Consider the following 5,320-nt stretch of genomic DNA (forward strand, 5'->3'; position numbering starts at 1 on the left):
TGGAAAAACAAAATAACAACAACAAAAACCAGCATAACCAAAAAAAATCTGTACAGTAAAGGAACTTCCAGAGGCATCACCATTCCTGACATCAAGATTTATTACAAAGTTATAGTTATGAAAGCAGCTTGGCATTGGCAAAAAAAAACAGACAGATTGACCAATGAAATCAAATAAAAGACCTGAATATTAATCCACATGCCCATGAACACCTGATTTTTGACAAAGAAGCTAAAATTATACAATGGAAAGAAAGAAAGCATCCTCAACAATGGTGCTGGCATAACTGGATGTAAACATGTAGAAGACTGTAAATAGATCCATATCTATACCCATGCCCAAATCTCAAGTTCATATGAATTAAAGACCTCATATACATACAACCACACTGGATACTGGAAAGTAGCCTTTGACGCTTGGGCACAGAGAGCACTTCTTAAATATAACTGTGGTAGCACAGACACTGAGAGCAAAAATAAATAAATGGGACCTCTTGAAACTGAGAAGCTTCTGTAAAACAAAGGACACAGTCAGTAATACAAAAAGGCAGCCTACTGAATGGGAAAAGATGTTCACCAATCCCACATCAGAGAAAGGACTGATCTCCAAAATATGCAAAGAACTCGAGAAATTAGACATCAAAATTAAAATAATCCAATTAAAAATGAGATACAGAACTAAACAGAGAATTCTCAAAATAAGAATTTCAAATGACCAAAAGACACTTAAGGAAATGTCCAACATCATTAGGCATCTGAAATTTCTACATTGAGTTCTGTTTGCTGAAATTCACAGAAAGGACCTGTGCCACACTTCACTTTCTGTATGACTGCTTGACTGGTGAGAGCATCAGTTTTGTGATCAGTTAGGATGATGCCAGTTAAAAACTCTTAATAGTAATCTATTGTCCACCTATGACTTAAAATTTCTGTGTGATTTAATTAGGCAAATTCTTTGGGGGGATGTCTAGACTTCTAGCTTTTACCAACCTGAAAGAAAAAGATCTATGATTGTAACTGAGATTTCTCTGATGTACGATAACCCAATTGTCTGATGCACTCAAGTTTCTTGATGTATGGATTCCATTATTTTAGAACGAACTATGAGTGATCACAGCCAGGATAACCAGAATCAGGCATTTTATGTTCCTAAAACTGTATTCCTGTTGGGATATAGTATTTGTGTTGGCCTGATTCTGGTTATCCTGTCTATGATCACTCATAGTTTGTTCTAAAAATGCTCAGTCTAATTATTTCTGAGATGAGACCTGTACTGTTTTTAATTTTTTTGTTTTGTATATGTGGGTTTTAACCTTTTCTAAGCATTCTCGAATGTAGACAACTTCTCTTATCCTTAGAATAACATCCTTGATCTCCTCATATCTTTAAAATATATCTTGTTATCATACTTAGTAATTATTTTTATTAAAAGAAAGAATTTATATTTAAACTAGTATGTAGTTCTCTCCTCACTAGTAATTGCACATTCAAGTAGATGCTGCTTTGTTTTGTGCTTAGCACATTCACTCTGCGTCCTTCAATCTGGGTTCAATGGAGATGGACTCCTTGCCTCATGACTCAGTTTTCTTGCCCATAAAATAAGGATCTTAATACTACACCTCCATGGTGGCCAAGTGCGCTAACAGAACATTGAGTATACAATCACTTAGCACAAAACAACCCTCAGTAGAATAAACAAGTAAGAAAATCTGTTACTAGTCCAGCAAGTCTTTCGCTATGCTAATTCACAAGCAGGAGCCTACTGTTGATGACTTCATAGTAAGTTTTAACTAAGGTTCCTGTGTGGTAATACCGGGCAGTATTCATAGACATAGTAGAAAACTGCCTAGGATCAAACTAGCAGTAAGAATCTCCATTTCAGTAACATAGGTGGCAGAGATATGTTGTGTGTCCTTTCCTGGGGTGATAAAAGTCCAAGTCATGCATAGCAGACTACATTTCCTGGATAAAACGCAACTTCTCATTATAGAGAATTTGCCTTCCATACATGACCATGGGTTGGATTCCTCCTCAAAAGAGGCCTAAAAAAGAGATTAATAAACCTTATCTTTCTGTACAATATCTTCTTTGTTTGTGCTAAACACATGTGGTACTAAAAGTAAATTCTAAGAAGCTTTACAACGTATGCTACTACTTGTAAAGCTATTTGAAACTAAAGCTCTTCTGAGAGGATAGAAATTTTTAGAGGAATATTTGTATCTCTCCCAAGATCAGGAAAAGTTATATAGAAAATAGAACCTCCATATTTACTCTCAGAAGTTAGCGGAAATAAATCCTTGCCTTTAATTTCCTACTAAAATCTTCATTCTCATAAATATTCTGAAATTGAAATTATTGTCAGCTAATTTTGAAAAGGTAATTTCTCATTTTCTAATGGTTTATTGTATTTATTTACTCAAGTCTTGTGCTTTCCTTCTGTTACCTTCACCTACAGTCTCAAGGGCACCAATGTGAGGATGACATCGTGATCGCTGGATTCGGCTGACTCTGTACCACAATTCTATTTTTCATCCTTGTCTCATTTCCCAACCACATTAGGGCCAAGTGTGTAATAGGCTGACTTCTATGGATTGTTCAGAAAGTATGTCAGGAAGCAGCCTGTGTTGCCTCTAGGAGAGAAGGCTTCTCTTATCAATGCCATGATTACCAGCCCAGTCAATACTAGCTAATTGAAATATCCATGATTAATGATGTATCCTTCTAAAGGTGTTTCTTATCTCAGTGAGTTTTAAAATCATGCCTATGAGGCCTATACAGTTTTTTTTTGTTTCCTGTTCTTTTTCTTCTTTTAATTTTCCTGTCTTTCATCTTCATCAAAACTGTCCCTATTCTGGTGTCCAAACTACTTGTGTCATTTATTTCTTCTGTCACACACTCCTTCCTCCTTCACATCACTATATGTCTTTCTGTCCTGTGTCATATATCCTTTTAATAGTGCATATCTATCATTGCATTTTATCCCTTCCTTTGTACTAAATATAGTTATAGAATGGGCGCCAAGAGAAACAGAGTCTGATTATCTAGTGACAGTTCTAATTGCCTGACTCTTGGATATTTATGGCCCTGCAGAAGGTGGCTTTATCAAAAAACTTCAACCTAGCACTTTTAATAGACATATAAAAAAAATCATGGATGTTCAAACGGAAGTCAACTGTCTTTAACATATATTAAATGATATTTTATTTGATATTCCTGTTGGTAATATAGCAGTTTCTGTTTTGGTTTGTGCAAAATATGGGTCTCGAGTTTAACAAAATCTCAACATCCTTCAGGTCTTGACATTGAAGTAAATAAGTTTTACAGTATTGTCTGATATTACATTGATATTCTCCATGACTAATGAATGATAACTGAATAATTAATATCCAGAACAAAATCTGTCAAGGTTGGCTATTTTCTGTGTGTGAGAATGTATAATTAAGAAGAAACAGACAAAGTTGATAGTTTAGTATTTGGTTTTGAGACAGGGGTTCGATGTATAACAGTCCTGGCTATCCTGAAACTTGCTTTGCAGACCAAGCTGGCCTCAAACTCACAGAAATCTGTCTCCCAAGTGTTGGGATTAAAGGCATGAGCCACCACTCTCCTGTAAAGTTGATGTTTATGAAGATCTTGTCTTTGAGTTTGTTTGAGAGTTTGAGAGCAATATTAAAGTATGCAAGATAATAAGGAATAGTCATATATTGTTTTAATCTAATTTTGATATAATAATGATAATATACAAACACATAGAGAATGAGTTCAATACTGAGAAACACCCCCCATCTACTGTCATTTACCTTCTATGTGTGACAGGCTACTAAAATGTATCAGTTAAGGTACTGTATACAAAAAATGGATTATAACTCATGACTTAAAGTGGCTCATAAGAAGACATGAATAAGTCAATTTAGATGACTCAAAATCCTCACACCCTGAGGGGATGAATGAGTTCGGGTGGACATCAGAGTAAACTTGTGTTCATGAATCGAGAGGAAGATGTAGCAGAAAGCTTTGTTGCTAATCATACTTCCTAGTGATTGATTCAAGGAAGAAGAAGGGATTGCTATTCTTAATTCAAGAACAAAGGAGACTTCCAAGGCTTGGAGGCAGGTGAACAGTAGGCAGGTCTGGAGGGGTTGGGTCCGCACGGGCCTCAGTGCCAGCAAGGCCTGAAAAGAGGAGAAGGGATGTCATGGCCTGAAGGTGTATCCGCTATGCCTGCATCCGCTGCCACTGAGAGCTGCGAGCATTGGGAACAACCATGTCCTACTGCCGGCAGGAAGAGAAGGATCAGATCATATTTGTGACCAAAGAAGAGCATGAAACTCCTAGCAGTGTGGAACTGGTGGCTGATGACCCCAATGATCCCTATGAGGAGCACGGATTGATGCTGCCCAATGGAAATATTAACTGGAATTGCCCATACCTTGGGGAAATGGCGAGTGGCCACTGTAGGGAACAGTTCAAGTCTGCCTTTCATTGCTTCCATTATAGCAAAGAGGAAATCTAGGGATCAGACTGTATAGACCAGTTTCGGGCCAAGACGAGGAGGAGGAAGAGGAGGCAAAGCCAGTGGAGCACAAGGAAGAAACAACTGCTCCTAAGGCCTCTGCAGCCAAAGAGCAGGGGTCAAGCTCCTGAAGGCCAGAGGCCCTGGCTGCCACTCACCATGAGACTTTCTGTACAATGCCTTTTGGTCACCTCTGTAAAGTTTCTGTCCTCTGTGCACTGTTATGTACAAAATAACTTATTTTACTGATCAGGGGTCTTGACTACCTGCCATATATACTGAAGAAAAGGGGTGTGAACACCTATGACCTATGTAAACCTGTCCTTGAAAGTTAAGCCACTGCTGGATGTACTCTGTGATTGCCCCGGATTTTGTCACTTTGAAATGCTGTGCTATGACTTCTCAGCAACAAAAAGTTGTTACTCAGGAAAGTTCATTGTGAGAAAGCTGATTTATTCTGAGTGTTGTGTTCCTTTTGGTACATTTTACACCTCTTTGGGAAATTAAGTAGATGCCAAAACTCCTTCAAGGGTAGGTCCATTCCTATTGGAAGAGGCTGGTGGTCAGATGCTTGAGTTGGAGTACATGGGACTGCTACCTTGTTCCTAGATCCCAAGTTTCTGTGCAGTCCAGACCCCAAGGTATCTACAATTGCAGGGTGGCGTTGGACCCAGTGACTCCCAGTTATTCCTGAGTGAAAGGAGAGGCTTGGGTTTTGCTTTATTGTTTTGCTGTTCCAAAAGCCCTTGTTTGGGGGTCTATGTTCACTCGGTCAAGTCAGTTGTGATATTGATGTGGGACCTAGCTA

At 38.2% G+C, this 5,320-nt stretch overlaps 1 pseudogene; it reads left to right on the forward strand.

Moving 5' to 3' along the window:
- The first annotated feature begins 4,263 nt into the window (after positions 1-4,263).
- Positions 4,264-4,643, forward strand: LOC125393861 (mitochondrial intermembrane space import and assembly protein 40 pseudogene; annotated as a pseudogene).
- The last annotated feature ends 677 nt before the right edge of the window (positions 4,644-5,320 follow it).

The sequence above is a fragment of the Myodes glareolus genome, chromosome 20 (genome assembly GCF_982192425.1).
Source record: "Myodes glareolus chromosome 20, mMyoGla1.1, whole genome shotgun sequence".
Lineage (NCBI taxonomy): Eukaryota > Metazoa > Chordata > Mammalia > Rodentia > Cricetidae > Myodes > Myodes glareolus.